Source organism: Molossus molossus, unplaced genomic scaffold, assembly GCF_014108415.1.
Source record: "Molossus molossus isolate mMolMol1 unplaced genomic scaffold, mMolMol1.p scaffold_m16_p_1, whole genome shotgun sequence".
In the NCBI taxonomy this organism is placed as follows: Eukaryota; Metazoa; Chordata; class Mammalia; order Chiroptera; family Molossidae; genus Molossus; species Molossus molossus.
The window spans coordinates 10,151,251-10,171,795 of NW_023425344.1; positions in this window are offsets into that span (position 1 = coordinate 10,151,251).

The window sequence follows — 20,545 nt, forward strand, 5'->3', positions numbered from 1 at the left end:
AAATTTTATAAAGTGTCTTTGCACCATTTATTTAAATGATATAATTGTTGTTGCCTTTGATCTATTACTGTAATATATGACTATAATGGCTTTATTATTTGCAAACCACTGTAGAAAGCCTACATTATATCCTGTATAGCCCTTGTCCTGGTGGATGTTAAAAAAAATACAGTAGAATTGCACTTAACATTCCATTTTATTGATTAACAATGGGTTTATCATTATGTACTAATAGAATAGTAGCAACTGTTTATTTTGTCACATAAACCTGACCTCATATAAAATAATTTCATGACCCAGAGAGCTGGTTTGGTAAAAGAACCTGGGCCATACCAAGATGAAGATATTATTCATTTATTTACTCATTAATTCAGGCATTCATTTATTCTTTGGATGTAAATTCACAAGTATTTTTTGAGCTGTTCTTAGGCTGGGCAGGAGTAGAACATTCAAGTTCAGCCTCTGCCTCCAGGAAGACTTGAGTTTATATCCTGGCTCTGATTTTTCCTGATTCTGTGAACCTGGGCAAGTGACCTACCTTGAGAAGCCTCAAGTTTCCCCGTCTGCCAAGTAGGCCTAATAAATAGCACCTACTTGAGGCTGCCATGAGAACAGTGCTTGTGAAGCTCTCACCGGTGTGTACACACGCAGTCCTCAATACGTATCCTAAGGACATCATTATAACTCCCTGGAGACAAAGACGAAGGGTCTGAGCCCTCTGCTGGGTGACAGGTTATGTGCCTCCTCTCTGCACCTTGCACATTATTCAGGATCTCTGGATAGAGTTCATTTCCCTTCCTGTTCCTCAGTTCTGCAGGTACGTTCCTCCTTGCCCACACCTCTCTCCCACCCCCATTTCAAGTCTGCTGGATAAGAAATAGAGCAGTATGAAGATTCTGGAAGAAGCCTAAGCCCCAGAGCCAGGTCACCTGTACCATGATATCTCATGAGCTCTTGGTCAGGGATGCTGTGGTGAATATATTTATGGCAGCTTGCTAGTAAATGCCCTATCAGTTCAGTACTCTGAGCACTCTCTTCCAGGGTCTCTTCGGGCTTTCCCAGCATGCATTGGGAGCCTCGGCTGCAGGAGAGACTCAGAAAGCCACGTAGCTCCACTTTCTCAGTGCTGTGTTGACGTCCCCTTGCACAAGCTCAGTTTCAGAGGTCTTGGCCACGATCCCCTTTAACAAGTACCTTCTCCATTGAACATGCTCCATAAGAATCACAAAGAATGGCCAGCTGTTATTTTCCTGATGATTGGAATGATTCCTTTTTTGTTGTTGTTGTTGCAAAAGTGACTTATTGTTCTGACCTCTGTACCTTCGGAGAAGCTTAGCTGTCTTGTCTCCTTGACCTCTGCTCCAACCCTTGATAATAAGTCACATTGCAGAAGGCCCGCCCTCACCACCCTTCCTTCCCCTTAGGTAATTTAGATTTCTCGCGCTGTTGCACTGTGGCAGCCTGGGAAACAACAGGTTTCTTATGCATACTGTGTTGGCTGCACACTAAACAACCCCGACACAGGATGTCACCCAGGGGTGCTTCAACTTACAATCTCCCGGAGCTTCTGTTGGTAAACAGCACGTGTGGAAGTGGGGAGGATTTCAGAGGCTTGGGGCATGTTTTTTAGCCCCTTGGTCCCCCCAGAATTTCTAATACCGATTAGCAGGTTAGAAACCTTCAAGGCATATTGACCTGCAAAGCCACAGTACATACAGTCGTATAATTTCTCACAATATTGATGCTTAGACGGGCCATCTGCACAGTTTGTTCAAAGCCTACCAGTGGGGAGGTCATTTATATATTGTAATCAGAATTCTGGAGTTGAACCATTTTTTAATTATGGTTTAGGTAGTGGGAGTTGAGCAGCTTGGGAAAGGGGGCCAGCTGGGAGTTAGCATCTCTTTGATCACAAGGCTGAATGATTTACTTTGATCCTAGAGACAACAGTTCATAAAAGAGCCCGGTCTCTTCCTGAAATGCGCAGGTAAACAGGGAGATCATTCTAAGCGATTAGGGAATGAGCAATTCAGATCCCAGACAATGGTCTTCTTTCAACTGGATTTAGGGGGTCTATTGATTAACATAGCAAAGGGGATTGGGTAGGGGAAAAAATGTGACTTTGGTCCCTGGGGAAAGTGCAGCAAGAGGTCACCAGCTCAGTCCCCTGTGGTCGAGCGTCCAGGCCCCGCATGAACCCTTGGTAGGGCCGGCACAGTGTTCGCAGATTGGTATGAAGAGGAACACCGCAGGTGACCTTGGAGGGAAGAAGAACTCATTAAAAAGAAGGTGCTTGGAACAGTAAAATGCATGCAGGCGTTGGAGTCTGGGGACCCAAGATAAAGTCCTTGCCTCTCTGTTTAGTAAGTGTGGGTCCGGGGGCTAGTTCCCTGCCTAAGTATCTTCACTTGTACAAACTGCATGTAAAAGCTTCACTGGTTATTTCTAGGGCTTAATCATGTGCCTTTTGAGAAAAAAGCCCTGCGAGGTTCGAGGCATTTGGAGGAAGAAGAAGATGCCAGGGTGTCCTAAAGCAGGACTGGGAAATGCTCTGCCCTGTCCCCCTGCCGCCAGAGGAAGGCTGGTAATATTGTGTCCGCATGCAGTAGTTACCTTAATAGAACATCGATTTTTCCCAGCAAATTGTTTTGAAGTGATCTTCTGAATTGTGTTTTGAACATTTATAAAATACAGGAAATTTCACTTGTTTAAATCAAAATGCTGGCACCTATGGGGGGTTGTCGTGGGTACTGCCACACGGGGGAACCATATAACCACTGGTCAGTTTTAGAAACATTGCTGAGCTGCGATTGCGTCGCATTGGAAGCATTTCAATTCTGTCGCTTGTGACTTTGGAGTGTGTGATTTGGTTGGCTCCCCCGGCATGACCTCAAAACCCTAGTCTGTTGCCATCTGACTGTAACATAAGTCACTGAGGTCTGAAGTCCATGTCAAAAAGACATTGGTCCCTAAGGCAGAAAGGCAAAGGCCCAGTGTCCCCTCTCAAAGACTGGTCTGCCTTGAGACTTCTCAGATAGGTGGTTCCCAGGGAGAGAAGACGAGCTGAAGAGTGGGACCCACCAGACTGTCTCTCCCACAACTCCGCTTTCGGCTGTGACCATGGAGGGGTCCGAGGGGCGAGGGAAATTCCTGCTGCAGCAGAACCAGAGGATCCAGAGAGGTGAGTGAGTGTGGAACGCCAAATCCTTAAGGACACCAGGTGTGCAACACTCCTACATGCCATTGCTGAACATCTACTGTATGCATTTGCTCGAGCTTCCAGAACAAAATATACCTATGTGCTCACAGTTCTGTACACTAGGAGTGCAAGGTCAAGGTGCTGGTGAGGTTGGTTTCTTCTGAGGACAGGGCTTCAAGATGAGCTCCTTCTCATGGTCTTTCCTCTTGTGTCCACATGTCTGTGTTCAAATTTCTTTTTATAAGGACACCAGTCATACAGGATGAGGGTCCACTTAGCTGACTTTCTTTTACCTGAATACCTCTTTACAGGGCCTGTCACCAAATGTAGTCCTAGTCACAGGTGCTGGGGTTAGGGCTTCAACCTATGAATTTGGGGGTCACAGCCCTGCTCATTATGCCTACTGTGTGTCAGGTACTGTGTTAGCACTGGGGAGCAGTGTAGACCAGACTCATGCACTGTCCCCGAGGCCTCAGTCTCCGCCATTCGGTGACACTGCCTTCTGATCTGCATGTCACCGCGCTAGTCTGGCTTCTCCTCTTGGCGATGCTGAATGCACCTTTGTGTCAAAATTGTTTGTCTTTGGCTTCTGAGACACAGAACATTCAGGCCCAGTTCTTCTCTTCCCGACTCCTATGCCCAACCGTTACACGCTGGTGTTCCTATGGGTGTGTATGGTCAGTCCACTGCTTTCTTCTTTGAATAGTCTTCCTCGGGGCTTCAGACGTTCTACTCCCTTGCCACTTAAAGTGTGGTCTGCATACCAGCAGCATCGGCATCACCTGAGAGCTTGTTAGAAATGCTGACTCTCGCCCTGGCCGGTTTGGCTCAGCGGTTAGAGCGTCGACCTGCGGTCCTGAGAGACCCGGGTTCGGTTCCCGCTAAGGGCGCGTACCTCGGTTGCAGTTTGTCCCTGGCCCTGGTCGGTTGTGCGGGTGGCAGCCACTCGATGTGTCCCTTCACGTCGATGTTTCTCTCTCTCTCTCTCTCTGTTCCTCTCTCTCCCTCCCACTCTACCTGAACAAAAAATGGAAAAATGTCCTCGGGTGAGGATAAAAAAAAAGAAATGCTGACTCTCAGGTCCCACCCTAGATCCACTGAAGGGTTACCTAGATTTCTAGTGAGATCCCCAGGTGATGTGAATGCCCATTAAAGTATAAGAAGGACGTTCTACTGACGTCAGGTCCCACTGCCCCCTGGCCACGTGTTGACCTCTTATCTCCAGTGTTCAGTCTTCTACCAACTTCCCAGCCATGTGAGTAGCAGCCGGTTGAACATGTCCAAGATGGGTGTGGCCAACTCAGCACACCCCACTGGACTCTCCACCCTCTCTTTCTCTGCTGCTCCTCTTCCTGCATTTCTCCTTTCAGGGGTGGTCCATCAGCCCCCCTGCAGGCTTGCAAACGCCTCTTTGTCCTGCCCTTCTGCGTCCAATCAATCAAGTGCTACTTATGTGTTTTGTTTGTTTGTTTATTTTAAATATATATATTTTTTTATCACTTGTCTCTCCTTCCCTTTTTCACTGCATTTACCCTAGTCTGGGCTGTAGTCTTCTACCCCAGACTAGTAAAAAGAGACTTCGAATAGATTTATTGGTATGCAGCTTTTTCTCCTTACGCGTCCAATGCCTCAGCCTGTAACCTCGCCTTCCTCCTGTTGCCTGGCAACACTCACTCATTTTTCAAGGCCCAGCTCAGGAATCCTCTCCGGAACCCTTTCCTCACCCCATGCTCACTCCCAGGAATCCCTGTCTTTGTTTTCTTAGTAACTCTGTGCCTCACTCGGTGTCGCCACCTGTGAAATGGAATAAATGGAAGTGTGTCCAGGAATGAATGACTTCAGCTCACGGAGCAAGACCTGACCCAGAGTGTATGTGTGGTAACTTTCATTTTAGCGACCGTTTGAACTTTCTGACAGTTGGTATGGAAATGATCCTTTCTTCTACCTATACCATGGTTTTTGAAAGTGTGAGCAGTTGAATGCTGGCCGGCACCTGAGCCATCGATGATGGGAAGGGTCTGAGAGGGTCTCTGGTCTGGGAAGCCCAGCTGGGACACTGTGTCTTGGGAGTAGGGACTGTGTCGGAGGCACCTATGAACCCAGACCCACCTCCGCGTGCGCCCCATAGCAGGTGCTCCTTGAGAGCTGACCCCACCAGATGGCAGCTGGGAACTTTAGGTGGAGGAGGAGGTAGATATTATTTAGGGTATAGTATTTTTTTATTGAAAACATTTTTTTTTCTTATTGATTTTAGAGAGAGAGGAAGGGAGAGGGAGAGAGAGATAGAAACATTAATGAGAGAGACCATCAACCGGCCACTTCCTGCATGCCCCCAAATGCGCACTGGGCCCCGGGCCCCCAGCCTGGGCATGTGCTCTGACCAGAAATTGAACCAGCAACCTCTTGGTGCAGGGGTCGACGCTCAACCAGCGCGCTACCCTGGCCAGGCAGGGTATAGTATTTTTTAAAGAATAGAAACTCCAAATGGCCCTTGAGGCATTTCCTAATTGAGGAAGCTGAGAAGGAGGTTGCTGTCAGCTTGGCCGATTTATGGTTTTGAATTTGTGCCCAGAAGCTGTTTGCAAAGACAGTATTTTTAGAAATGTGAAAATAAATACAATTAAATTAGAGAGATGTGTCAAATATATATATATATATTCTGTATTAAGACTGTCCTCTGACTATTACAGCTTAGGTAATGACAACTCTTTAAATAATGAAGCCGTATTTTCTAATTAAACAATCAAGGCTCTTCCTCCAACCATTGCTTTAGTAAAGATAAGGGTCAAAAGACTAGAACCTAAAAGAAAAGAGATTTTAAATGGACAGACATGGCAATGAAAAGGAAATATTTTCCCTGGATTCTTTCTGTATCATATTAACTCTTCGTAGCATGAGTAGATGTCTATCTTCACATTTAAATACCTTTTGCCATTTGATGTAAAAGTCAGCCTGTGGAGTAGAGAAAACACACACACACACACACACACACACACACACACACACACATTGGAGTCAGGCAGACCTACTTGAGTTTGAATCCTTCCTTACTACTTGTGTGGCCTTAAGTAGGTCTCTTCACCTCTCAGAAACTCAGTTTTTCTCTCCTCCAGAATGCAGAGGACTTAATACTAAGCTCATTTATTGGCTTTGGAAATTAAGTTAGATAATGTATGTATAATGACTATGTTTTTGTTCCCTCATAATCAAGGTGTAAGAAATGTTGCTCTAATGTTGTTGTTTTTTTCCAAACCAAATCAAACCAGCACAAACCAGAGGTGAGTGAACAAACAATCTAAGTTGTAAGACTCTTTCTTAGGGTTGCTACCAGAGCTGGATGAATAGTTACAGGAGTTTCTTAGGCTGGGGACACTGTTCTGAGGTTCTTCTTGCCCAGGAACACATGGTGCAGATGGCTGCATAGAAATCCTGGCTCATCACTCACTAGCTTTTTAAACTCAGGAACGTTTCCTAGCCTTTGTGTGACTCACTTTCTCCATCTGTAAAATGGGGATAGAATACTAACAGTATACACCACATTTTGGTGTTGTAAGAATTAAGTAAGTGAATCTGGGTTAAGTGCTTAAAACAGTGTCTGAAAACACTGAGTACTCAATAAGTGCTGGCTATTAATGTTTTTGTTAGGGTTATGTTTGAATTTTCTATTTCATGTTACCATAAACTTTTAGTATGGCTCCCTAGAATAAATTAGGAAATGGGGATTCAGAGAGGTAAGGTGAGAAGCCAGAGATCACACATATTAAAGGTCTGATTCAAGGTTAGAACCCAAATCTTTCTTACTCTAACTTTGAACTCTCATAAGTTCGTACTTAGGGAAAAGTAGTAGGTTATGTTACATGAAATGAGATGGGGATAAAACAGGTTCTAGTGACATATATGACAAATGCTTCATGGTATCTAACCAAGTGTGATCAAGTAAAAACAAAATACCCAACAAAACCAAGATTGAGGACAGCTTGCTACTTTGGTATAAGTTGGGGGAGGAAAGACAGGTAGTGGTGTTCTAGAGGCAAGCTTGTACCAGCTTGTGAGGGTCGATTGTTAGATAATCAAAAAATTTGCCAGCCGATTCACATTTACACCATGGAAATTGACACACATTATATTGAGAAGATAAACACTAATACAAAATGGTTAATTATGATAGAGGGGAGAGGATGAGGGATAAGGACTAGAAATGAGATTTCTCTGGACAGACCTTTCTATTGTTTTGACCTTTAAATTATGAAAATATATTGCAATTAACATTTTTTTAACTCTTAAATTGAATATAAACAAACCAAAGAACCTAACCATATGTCAAGTTGGCTGCATAGCAACACAGAGAACGTGTTTATTTCACAGTGTTTAGGACACTAATTTTTATGGAAAATTTTCTAAGGGTGAAAAGAAGTACAAAGAAATTTTAAACTTTTATAAATATTTTTAATGTTTATAGTAATTTCAGCATTGATATTCTGAAACTATTTTCTTACACTGTTGGTTGGAGCAAATGAATATTCATGTTAATAGTTTCAGATATCATCATTTTCAGTGAAAGACACAATTATAAAGTGAAAAACTGTTAAAGTTGAATTGAACACATGATGTTACTCTCTCTCTCTCTCTCTCTCTCTCTCTCTCTCTCTCTCTCATATATACACTCACTATTGTCCCTAGCTTTAGCCATGAAAATGGTAGCAATGCATGCCTCCTAGTATCCAGATGATGGTCTCTAATTCAATGATCTACTAAAAAGAAGTGGAGATTCTTAGAAAAAAAAAAAGGTAAATTCCAGGGCTGGGGCCAAGATGAACTGAAAACATCTTGTGCCAGAAGCAAGGAAACTTTCCGAGTTTAACAGTGTGATATAAAAAATGACCTGGGAGTCAGCTTAAAAAGTTTCATAAAATGTTATGAGCCTGAATAGCCACAGCAATCTTGAGAAAGAAGAACAAAACTGGAGGAAACACGCTACCTGATATCAAGTTACACTGCAAGGCCATAGTAATCAAAACAGCATGGCACTGGTATAAAAACAAATGAAGAGATCAATGGAACAGAAAAGAAAGCCAAGAAATAAACCCACACATTTATGCTTAATTAATATTTGACAAGGGAAGCAAGAATATACAATGGGGTAAAGATAGTTCATTCAATACATAGTGTTGGGGAAAATGGACAAATACAAGCAAAAATGGAAACCAGACCACCTTCTTACACCATACACAAAAATAAACTAAAAATAGATGAAAAACTTAACTGTTAGACTCAAAATCATAAAAATTCTAGAAGAAAACATAGGCAGTAAAATCTTGGACATTTCTCAGCAATATTTTTTTTCTGATATATCTATTGGGCAAAGGAAACAAAAGAAAAAAATCAATAAATGGGATAACAAACTAAAAAGGTTTTACACATCAACAAAATGAAAAGACAACCCACCGAATGTATATAACTCAACACTAAAAAAACCCAAACAATCTGATTAAAAAATAGGCAAAACACCTGAAAAGACACTTCTCTAAAGAGGACATACAAATGGCCAATTGACATGAAAAGAGGCTCAATGTCACTAATCATCAGACAAATGCAAATTAAAACCCCAATGAGGTATTACCTCACACCTGTCAGAATGGCTATCATCAAAAGTCAACGAACAAGTGTTGGTAAGGATGTGGAGAAAAGGGAACCCTCGTGTACTGTTGGTGGAATGCAGATTGGTGCAGTCACTGTGGAAAGCAGTATGGAGTTACCTCAAAAAATTAAAAGTGGACCTGCTTTATGACCCAGCAATTCCACTTCTGGGAATATATCCTAAGAAACCCAAAACCCTGATTTGAAAGAATATATGCAACCTTATGTTCATTGCAGCAATATTTACAAAAGCCAAGATTTGGAAGCAGCCCAAGTACCCATCAGTGAGTGACTGGATAAAAAAGCTGTGGTACATTTACTCAACAGAATATACTCGGCCGTAACAAGGAAGGAAATCTTACCTTATGCGACAGCAGGGATGGACCTGGAGAGCATTATGCTACGTGAAATAAGGCAGTCAGAGAAAGACAAGTACCACATGATTTCACTTACATGTGGAATCAAATGAACAAAATAAACTAATAAACAAAATAAAAACAGACTTATAGATACAGAGAACAGACTAAGCTGTCAGAGGAGAGGGGGGCTGGGGGGCTGGGTGGAAAAGGTGAAGGGATTAAGCAAATAAAAATAAACCATAGTACAGTGATTACCAGAGGGAAAGGGGGTTCAGGAATGACAGAAGAGGGTATGGGGGTGGTGAACACACAATGCGGTATATAGATGATGCATTATAGTATTGTATGCCTCCAAACTATATAATTTATTAGTCAATGTCACCCCAATAAATCCAATAAAATTTTTAAAAGAATGTTATGAGAATTTGAACACACAAATACTAATTATTATAATAGATTAAAGTATTTAATCAATAAACATCTACAAGACTATAATAATAGTGAAAAAACAGAGGAAGAAAAACCTCATTATCATTTGAAGTACTTTTTAAAATAACTGATTACTTTGAAAATTGGAAATTATATAAACAGTAATAAATATTTATCTTACCTTTTCAGTGGGACCTATGTTTTTGTGTTACCAAATAGACCTAGAAATATCTATTTTATCAAAGAACATTAATAAATAGGGAAGTAGTAGACTTGTAAAAATTCTGTTTTGCAACCCCCTTAGAAATGCCGATTGAAGAAAGACCCTATATTCAAATAGAGTCGCATCACGAGGAATTGAAGGTTAGGACTTTAACATATAGATGGGGTCTGGGGGTGGGAGAAGAAAGGACACAATTCAACCCATGATATACCTTGCAGATGGCTGCCTTCCAGCTGTGTCCTCGAATGGGACTGAGAGGTGACGAAGAGGGAGGGAAAGAGAGCACGAAAGCTCTCTGGTGTCTCTTCTTGTGACAGCACTAACCCTGTCCTGTGGGCGCCACCCTCACGACCTCATCTAACCCTGTTACCTCCCAAATGCATCACATCAGATTTAGGACTCTAACATGAATTTGGAGGGAACACAATGCAGTCCAGAGCATCTCTGTAAGAGACAATTGTGGCGGTAGATACTTGCACTTACACATGTGACAAAATTGTATAGAAATACACACACACACACACACACACACCCCGGTACTAAGAAAACTGGAGAAATCTGAAATCTGAATAAGATTGGTGGTTTGGATAAATGTCTATATCCCAGGGGTGATATTGTACCATAGTTTTTTAGAATGTTATTATGGAAGGAAACCGAATTCAGGGTACTTGGAATCTTTGTATTACTTCTTAGAATCTCAAAATAAAAAGTTTAACTTATAAAAGATAATTTATGGCTTAAACAAAACTAGTAACAAGGTAGTGTGTGATTTATAACGTGATATAAAAGTAAAATGTATAAAAAGAATGACACACAGGTGCAAGAGGAAACACAGAGGTGTACTATTGTAATTTCTTATACTTCTCATGAAATTGTATAATATCACTTGAAGGCAGAAGGTGATAAGTTAAAGAAGTATACTGCAAACCCCCAAACAACCACTATAATAACACAACAAAAAGCTAGAGTTTACAAGCCAAAAAGGAGATACAATGGAATCCTAAAAATATTTAATTCAAAAATGTGCAACAAGGAGAAAAATGGAGCAAAGAACAGATGAAACAAATAGAAAACAAATAGAAATGTGATCGATTCAATCCTAGTCATATTAAGAACCATTTTAGCAGAGATTGTCAGACTGGATAAAAAAGTAAGATCCATCAATAGTCTGAGTACATACACCCACTGACAATGTAAAGCACACACAGGTTAAAAGCAGAGGATGAGAAAAGATATAAAAGGCTAACACTAATCGAAAAGAAAGCTGGGGTGTCTAGATCAACGTCAGACAAAGTAGATCTCAGAGCAAAGAATCTTACCAGGGTTGAACAAGCCTATTCACCATGGTAAAGGGGTAAATGCATCAAGAGATCATATGAAATTAAAACTTTGAGGATACTGATAAGAGAGCCTCAGAATACATAAAGCAACAACTGATAGAACTGATACATTCAATGCCAATCCACAGTCACAGTAGGAGATTTTCATCCCTCTCTTCTACAATTGATAGCACAAGTAGCTGATCACTAAGGATGCTGAGGATTTGAAGAACAAACAGAACTGGCAGAGGCAGGCTCCAGACCCTGGCAGTCCAGTCCCAGAGATGGTGCTCTTCATCTTTACACCACACCGGTCTGTAGGTGGTGACCATCAGGGTATTTCACTGTGTCACTGGGTGGTCTGGCACTGTAGACACATCCAGAATGGATATAGGAACTCACCAGGCAAAAGTACCAGTCTTGCTTGCTTTTCAAAGATCCTTCTTTCTGTCTTAGGGAGAAGGCTTGAAAGGTGCCATTTGTCCAGTAGCTGGAAGATCAGCTAAGATTTTTCATCATGTGTGGCCATGATTCCACCAGCACCGGAAAGTGCTCTTGCATCAGGCACTGAAGTGGACAGTCTCCTGGACTTGGTGTTCCCTGGGTGAACTGTTTTCTTGAGTGAAACACTATGATACCTAAAGGGGACCTCAGAGCTATTCACAAAGCAAGCAAGCTGGCTCTGTGTGTGTTCTACACCCTCCAGCATGCTTGACAGAGACCCTTTAGCATCTGGTCCAGCCTTTGGCTTCACTTCTTTGTGCTTTCAAGAATCTTCATCCTTGGGTTTCTTTGTTCGGTTGGTTTTTGTTTATTTTTAATTTTTCTTACAGTTTACGTTCGATATTATTTTGTATTACTTCAGGGTGTACAGCATAGTGGTTAGACAATCATGCTTTACAAAGTGTTCCCCCGATATTTCAAGTACCCACCAGGCACCACACATGGTTATTACAATGTTATTGAATATGTTCCCCACGCTGTACTTTACATCCCCGTGACTATTTCGTAACTGCCGGTTTGTACTCCTCAATTCCTTCACCTCTCTCATCCTGGAGTTTTTAAGTGCAAGTGTTGATAACCGTGGTCTCATGCAGCATGGTGTAAAACAATGAACCGCACCAGAACTTCAAATCTGCTGCTCATTAGCCAGTCATTTACCCCGAACCCCAGCTTCATCCCTTTCCAATGAGTCCAGAAAGGGGTGTGTGAAATTTGAATATAAATTATGTTTCCTACTCAGCTCCCACTCATCTGGCCCTTCCCATTGTTCGTGTCCTTCCTTCATTACTGATGAACAAAAATAGGAAAGAGAAGACCCAGGACCAGGACAGGCAGGAGAGAGAAGGGCTGGCAGTCCACGTGAAGGTGTAATTTTCTCTCTCGAATGATTTTGTGGAGGAGAAACCCAGCAGAGATCTGCCAATGCCAAACACACAGCAAGTAAGCTGCTTGTCTCTCACTTCCTTTCTCTTGCCCAAAGCTGCCAATAGCACTAAGATCAGCTCAAATGTCTCTGTGTGTGTAACTTTTTAAGATGCTCAAAAAAAGGGTTGCCCAAAAGTGATAATTTTCGAGAGTACTGGAAAATTCAGTCTAACTTTACTCTGGATATTGAATATTGAGGTGGAGAATTGGCAAAACGGCACTGATAATGTTTCTCATCTCTGAAAGTAGCTGAAGGGTTAATCCACTGAGTAAAGATTTAAAAATAACACCCAAGTTATTTCAAAGCCATTTTTCTAAAGAGGCTGGTGGAGCTACTGAAACAATGTTCTTAAAAGCATTTTTAGTCCTTCAACACCCCCAGCCCCAACACCGAGAGATCATTTAAGGAGAGGAATAAAACTTTATGTGATGAAGTGAGAGCCCGAGGAGAATATGATAAGAAGTGCGAAATGACGGCATCCTATCGAGCGTTTGCTAAGATGTCTTCTAAGTGCTTTGACAAAAGTGACGCCATGAAGCTCTCCGTAGCCGTTCACAAGAGCAGTTCACGGCTGGAACAGCATGTGCAAAATGTTGGAGGCCCTGTTTTTAAATGAAAGCAGTGCAAGAGGAATACTGTCTGCAGAGGAGCCGTGGCTAGTCATTCAATGGTGTGATGGTTGTTTATTGTTCACCTGTGTGTTGCACTGTTGTGATCTCTACAATGAGTATAAAAACAGTACTCACCTGAAAGAGTGGTTATGAAGATTGAATGATAAAATTAAAATATCTAGAACAGTGCCTAGTATACAGTAACTGCTCAATAAAGTAGCTTCTCTTAATTTTGTTATTTTTTTCCCCCTCCCACCAAACCTATAACACCTGCCATATGCTTGGCACTGTGGTAAGTCATGGTATATTGCTTAGGCTTATAGCTGCAAGGCAACATAATTTATTCTAGCTAATTTAAGCAGAAAAGAAATGTATCAGAAGATCTTTGGGAGCTCATAGAATCTTGGGAAGGCCAACACTGACAGCCAAATGCCGATTTCTTTGTAGTACGGCTTCAGCGGGCCTTCAGCTCCTGCCCCCGGGGAGCGGCTCCTCAGCCTATCGTCAGTGCTGAACATCAAATGTCCATCTTGCTGGAAAGGGTTTCCCATGGCCCCCCCCTTCTTTAGGATACTACATCTGAACTGAAGTCTTATGTGAGTTCTTCTGATTGGAGGAGCCTAGTCGTATGCTTAACCATCCTAGCTGCAAGAGAATCTGGTAATGTGAGTTTCTGGATTTCTCAAAAGCCATGACAAACATTCATTAGACTTAGTGTCTGCCCTATGATAGCTCAGTCTTGTGCCAATGTCAAGCTGTTGGAAGGGTTGTTTCCTTCTGTGGACTGTGAGGGAGAAATTGTTCCAGGCCTCTCTGTAGTTTCTGGTGTCCACAGGCATTACTTGGCTTGTAGATGGTGTTTTCTCTGTGTCCTCACATAATCTTGCTTCTGTATGTTTCTATCTCTGTGTCCAAATTTCCCCTTTAACAAGGATACAGTCATAATGGATTGGGGCCACCCTTGACCTCATCTTAACAGGATCATCTGCAAAGACTTTATTTCCAAATAAGGTCACATTCATAGTACTGGTGGTTAGGACTTTAACATTCTTCTAAAGGATAAAATGTAACCCATTTTAATGCCCATCTATTAGAACTGTTCATGTCACATGTCGTGCATTGGTATGGATTTAAGAACTAGAGGTGTGGGAGAGCACGTGTGCTGGTATGTTGCTCAAAGAAAAGGTAGCAGTCTGATGAAGCAAAGTGATAGGGGAGATACCCTGGGCCATGAATCAAGTCACCCACTAGCTACTGTTTGGGCAAGCCACTTCCTTGTTTTTGTCTCAGTTTGCACAACTGTATAATAAACAATCTCAACTGATCTCCCTTTGTCTACCTTTTAATGTCATTGTATGCTCTAGGTCAGCCCTTTGAACTTTCATTGATACCTTGCTTTCTCCAAGGTTTTCTGACCTTCAAGCCCTGACCACAGCCAGGTGGGCTTTTGCTGAGGTCTGAGTATCAGACAGTACAATGGTGGTAATAAAAGTCACAAGTTTATCATAATAATAAAACCAATTGGACCACCAGGTCTAAGGCATTATTTGTGTAGTTGATGAGAGGATTAGCTTGAGCAGAGAGGGTTTCTGTGGAGCACAGCAGTTGATTAACTTGGATGCCTGGGAATTCTCTGTAGCATGAACTCTGTTTGTTGTGGAAAAACCTTGAGTAAACAAGTGATGAAAATGCAGGGCAAGCAATTCCATCCTTTATTCCTATAAAGGCGTCCTATTTCTTGTTCAGCTGCTTTAATTGCTTTATGAGGAAGATATTTTTTTTCCCCCCAGAGTAAAGTGTTTTAAATTTTGCATGGATTTAAAATTGGTTAAGGAGGTCAGCACCTGACCCAAGTTTAAATTTCCAAAAAGCCAGTGTGTTATGTATAGACTCAGCTGGCTGCAGGAGAGAGGATTTTATATCCAGGATGATGGTTTCATTTTAGTCCATTTCACTTACACTTGGAAAGGGAGAGGGTTTCCTATGACGTTAACAGAGCACCATTTCTTACTCTGCCTTTGCTTTTCTAATTAAGTATTCAGTTTTGTGGCTGCCCTTCCTACCAGGTCCACTCTGAACTGGCAGGCTCAACTGTTTGGAAATAAAACTTGGGCTTGGAGTTCAAGATTCCTCAGTTCAAGTTCTGGTTCTATCACTTACAAGGACTGTGACTTTGGGTACTTCATATCTGGGATCAACTGTAAGGCAAGGACAATAAAATAAAATAGCAAGTTCAAGTTGACCTGTGGAATAGATGCTCAATACATTTTTAGTTCTTCTTTTCTATTTATGTAATCTTTCCCTTAGGATTCTGCTGCCTCTAATGAACTTTAAACCCTACTGCTGCCTCTAATAAACTTTAAACTCTACTGTTTGTCTGTCTGTCTGTCTATCTATCTATCATCTATCTATCACCTACCTATCTATCACCTACCTTCTTTCCTTCCTCCTTCCTTCCATCCATCTATCCATTCATCCATCCATCCATCCATATTTTGACTATTTTTCCCCTCTTTTCTACCATCTCCTTATTCTTCCTGTGTTCTGTCATAGTATAGGCTCCATGGACATCTGAAATTTATGAGATAAACCAATCCATGAACATGTTTATAGACTTAGAGGATAAAATATTTTAAAGCTAGAAAAATTGTGAGGATTTTAGTCCATAGCTCTTAATTTACTTATGAAGACAGGTTGAGTTACATGGGCAATATTTCATGGTTTCGTGAGAAGACTGCATTAATTTGTCTAGATTTCCTGGGTCTTCCATATGGTGAATCTCAACAGATAAAATATTTTCCATACTTGTATTTAACCTTGAGGAAAGGTAATGAGGATAATAATGGTGGCAGTAGATGCTGATGATAATCATAGGCATTCTGCTTAGTCTTTATCATGTACCCAATACTATACTTCAGGTATTACCTTATTTTATCTTCACAAAACCTTTGAGGCATATATGTGATTGTATAGATAAGAAAATTAAGGCTTAGAGAGGCCAATAAGTAATTTGCCTAAACCCTAAGGTGATGCAAATGGCAAGTGGGGGAGCCAAGATTTGCACACTGCTCTGTTTGGATTCAAATTCGTGTTTTTAATCTGTGTTTTCTTCTGTTGGTCTAATCAGGCCAGAAAGTGGTGGTGATGATGATGATGATGATAATGATGCTGTTATTCATACCATTAAATGCTTATTGAGCACGATGCCAAGCACAATAGTAATATTGTGAGCATGCATAACACATTTAACCTTCACACCGACCCAATGAGTTCAGCACCATTATTCTCTGGTCTGCGGGCCTATGCTCTAACCGCTGAGCAAAACCGGCCAGGGCAGGTCAGCACCATTATTATCCCTGCTTTTTAGAGGTGGCTGCCAAGGCACAGAGAGGAAGTTATGGAATTCTCCCACAGGTAAAATGCGGTAGACCAGGATTCCAACCCACTCATTTTGGTTTGAGTCCTCTCTCCAAACCACTGCACAAAGGCAGCCAGTTTTGCAAAGGCCAGGAGTCTGGTAGGCTGCATTGTGAAGAGGGATAGAAGCAAAGCAGTAGGGCAGTTCTCACAGGGCAGCAGGCGCACATATCTGGCTCATGAAATAATGCACACAGAGGTACTTTGTAAACTCTGAAGTGCAGTTGCTATCTTTAGCCCTGCCTATGACACGACCAACAACAGCCTACCAGGTTAGTCATCAACCTGGCTGTCCAGGGTGTGTCACCAGCCCTCTGAGAGCTCATGACCAGAAGAGTCTAGGCTGAGACTGCAGGCCCAAATGCCCACAGGGGCCAGGAAACAATGACTGAGTGAAGGTGCAGGTGAGAAACGTAGCTATTGATTGTAGATTAAACCTGTAGAAATAGTCTTCACTATTGAATAAAAAAGGCCATTTACACTTTTCTTAAGGCACAAAATCAATTTTTTCTTTTAATTGCCAACTTTTGGAAGAGAGAATGTTGGAAACCTCCCTTTCTTCATAATTCTACCAACAGTGGAGTGATAAATAGCAACCCAGCCCAGAAATGGGGAGAGTAGGACCTGGAAGAAAAGGGTGAGCTCTGGACCCACCAGAGGGCCGGCCGTTATTCAGCAATTGTTGGTACAAGTATCGTATTGGCCAGGGTCTATCAAAGAAACTGAAACGCATCACTCATTTTCATGCGGAGAATCATAAGAAAGGGCTAGGCGGGGACCAGAGGTCGGAGATGGTGCATGGAGCGCAGGGATTTGCTGAGCTAACGATGCCGGAGGCTGCTACAGAACCAGTGATAGGGGAACACGGGGCAGAGAGAACAGGCTTCCTCGAACCCAGAGCTGCAGCATCCAGTGTGGTAGCCACCAGCTCCATCGGACTTTTGAGCACTTGAAATGTAGCCAGTCTGAACTGTGACATGCTCTCAGTGCAAAACACATACTGGGTTTCAGAGACTCCGTGTGTCAAGATACTATCTCATTAGTGATATTTTTATATTGATTACATATTGAAATAATATTTTGAATAAATTGCAGTAAGTGAAATTTATTACTAAAATTAACTTTCTCTATATGCGTCTTTTTATCTTTTTTTTAAAGTGGTTACTAGAAAATCTACAATTAGATTTGTGACTCACATTTGTGGCCCTCATTGTACTTCTGTTGGGCAGCACTAACCTCGAGATTTGGAGCAGGGATCCCATGGAGCTGGTACCGAAACCTTCATGGAGGGGATGTGGACCGGCTGGTGCTGGAACCTCAGTGGGCGGCACAACTACACCAGTTTGGAGGGGTGTGAGAAAACCGCAAGGTAGCATCCCCTGCCTGCCAGGGTAAGGAACTGTTGGGGTGACGAGGACAGGAAAAGGAAGGATCCAGGAAGGTACTGGTTCTTTCTTCCTCCTCCCGCCTTCCTGACCCTCTAACACCTCTTATTGGATAAGCCTAACAGGGAACCAGCTGGCAAAAGAGAAATGTTTTCAGAGTCCCAGCTCCAGCACCACAGATCAGAGTATGAAAGGTGGACTTGGAGCAGAGAGCCTATGGTTGAATTACCAGCATACCTGGCAATGTAAGAGCTATTTATTTTCCAACAGAAGTAAAAAATTTAGATCTTTTTAATTAGAAATTTTTCTAGTTCTAAATGCTGCTGTCAGTTAAACGTTTTCTAACATATTGTGCATCCAAACGAAGTACATCTGCAGGTCCCAGTGAGCAATGGTCTTGGGAACATGGTCTAGATGTTCCGAGATCCCCTGCAGCTCTGTCTGTAGTTCACAAATCATTTAATTACATGTAATAAAGACTCTGAAGTTCCAGGAGAAAGACCACTGTAAATTGTGGTCCAGGAAGACGTCCTGGAGGAGGGGAGGTCTTGGATAGTCTTTCTTGTAAATGGACCCTAATACATTGTCCCCACTCAGTCATTTGCAGCTTTCTTATCTATGTGCCCCTGTGGCACTGCAAACACTGGTCCCAGCATTATTTATACCCGAGACTGAGATTTCCCTGGGTCACAAAGCTGAGACCCTGATCAGGGCCCAAACAAGGAGGCCCACTGACCACCTCTCCCAGACTGCCTCAGAGCTAAGTAGTGACCCACATGGGGAAGTGTGGGAACGTCTTGAAACTACTCAGTGACAGTGGCTCTTTGATGAAGTTTTTGTTCTTGTTCTTATCAAAAGGAGTGAATCTCAAAAAAATGAGTTTTCCATTTTCAACTGTTTGTTTACTGGTAAGGGAGGAATAATGTCATAAATCTTTCAAAAATTAAAATGCTAATGCTGATCTTAAACATTTAATGAGGAAGACCCTTTAAGCATGCTTATGCAAATCCAATATAGAATGATTATAAGTGATTTAAAATTATGCAAATTACAGCCTGGATTGCAATGTTGTCCAAGCCAAGGCTTTCTCTAAGGGAAAACAGTGTTCATCCCATTGTTTACAGGAAAAGTTGTTGTCAATACTCTCTCTGACTTTGGCTCCCAAATCTTTCATGAGCTCTACCTCCCTGGTGTTCACTTCATCCAGCCATCTCCATTAGTGCCCACAGAAGACTCCAATGGAAGGAAGGCCTGCAGCTTCTAAAGGCTTTGAACTCGGCAAGCTTCTGTGTGAGTGTGTGTGTGTGTGAGTGTGTGAGTGTGAGTGTGGAAGTATGTGTATGAGTGTGTGTAAGTGAGTGGGTGTGAGTGTGCAAGTGTGGGTGAGTGTGTGTGAATGAGTGGGTGAGTGTGAAAGTATGTGTATGAGTCTATGTATGTGTGAGTGAGTGTGCGCGAATGAGTGTGTGTGTGTGAGTGTGTGTGTGTGTTTCAGTTTGCAACCTGTGTCTGTGCAGCTGGTTGGAAGCGACTTCTGAGTCTGGCTGGGATCAGCTGGTGGTTGACTGTGTAAAGACCTGTGTTCACTGGACATGGTTCAGGAAAGTGCTTTCAGACACTACCTTCTGAATAAGCTGCAGAGTCTTGTAATTTGAAAGAGAAAGCCCATCTCCCACCTGAGCTCCAGCTGTGGAAATCCATTCACATGTAAGCCAGAGGCGACTGACCCTAAAGACAGGCAGTGGGATGGTAAGTCACATCCCAGTGACTTGGGTGAACTCAGCTCACAGGGGTGCTCCATGCTGAGTCGTGGCAATGTTAATCAGCCAATTCCTATCTTTGTAGAGATATAAATTCAAGACAAATAAGAGAAGGTACCTTATTCAAGAGTTCCTTCTGCAGCAATGAAGAGTTTCTTCTTTAATTTTCTGTTTCCTGAGGGTTCTGGTGTCGGAGTTGCTGGATCACAATTGTATGGTTGATTTATCCTTCATTCATTAAAGTGTCTAATGAGGGCAATCACTTTGCTAGAGACTGAGCATATGACCAACCACAAAGAGACTTTTTGAAAAATCTTAATTGAATTTTATTGATTTTAGAGAAAGGAATGGAGAAAGATGGGAATTGTACCCGCCAACCTTCTGGTGTACATACGGGATGATGCTCCAACCAACTAAGCCACACCATCCAGGGCCCACAAAACAGTCTTTACCGTCATAAACCATAGTTTTTATCAGTGGAGGAGGAAGACAGTAAAAAACAGATAGTAACTACAAGGCAGTATGCAAGTTCTGTGCTGGGGTGAGCACTGGGTGAAGCGGAAGCACAGAGGAAGGGCAACCAATCTGGTGTTAGGGTGTCATGGAGCTTCTGGAGGAAGTGCAGTGTAACCAAGAAATGAGCCATGCCTGTGCATTAGCCACGTGAGAATGGGACTTTCTATGCTGTTCTGAGTTTCTTGCAGTGAACCTCCATTTCTGAAGGTCACCTGTGCATGACCTTGAGTCTCAAAGAAATTTTGTGTGAATTGCCCAGAT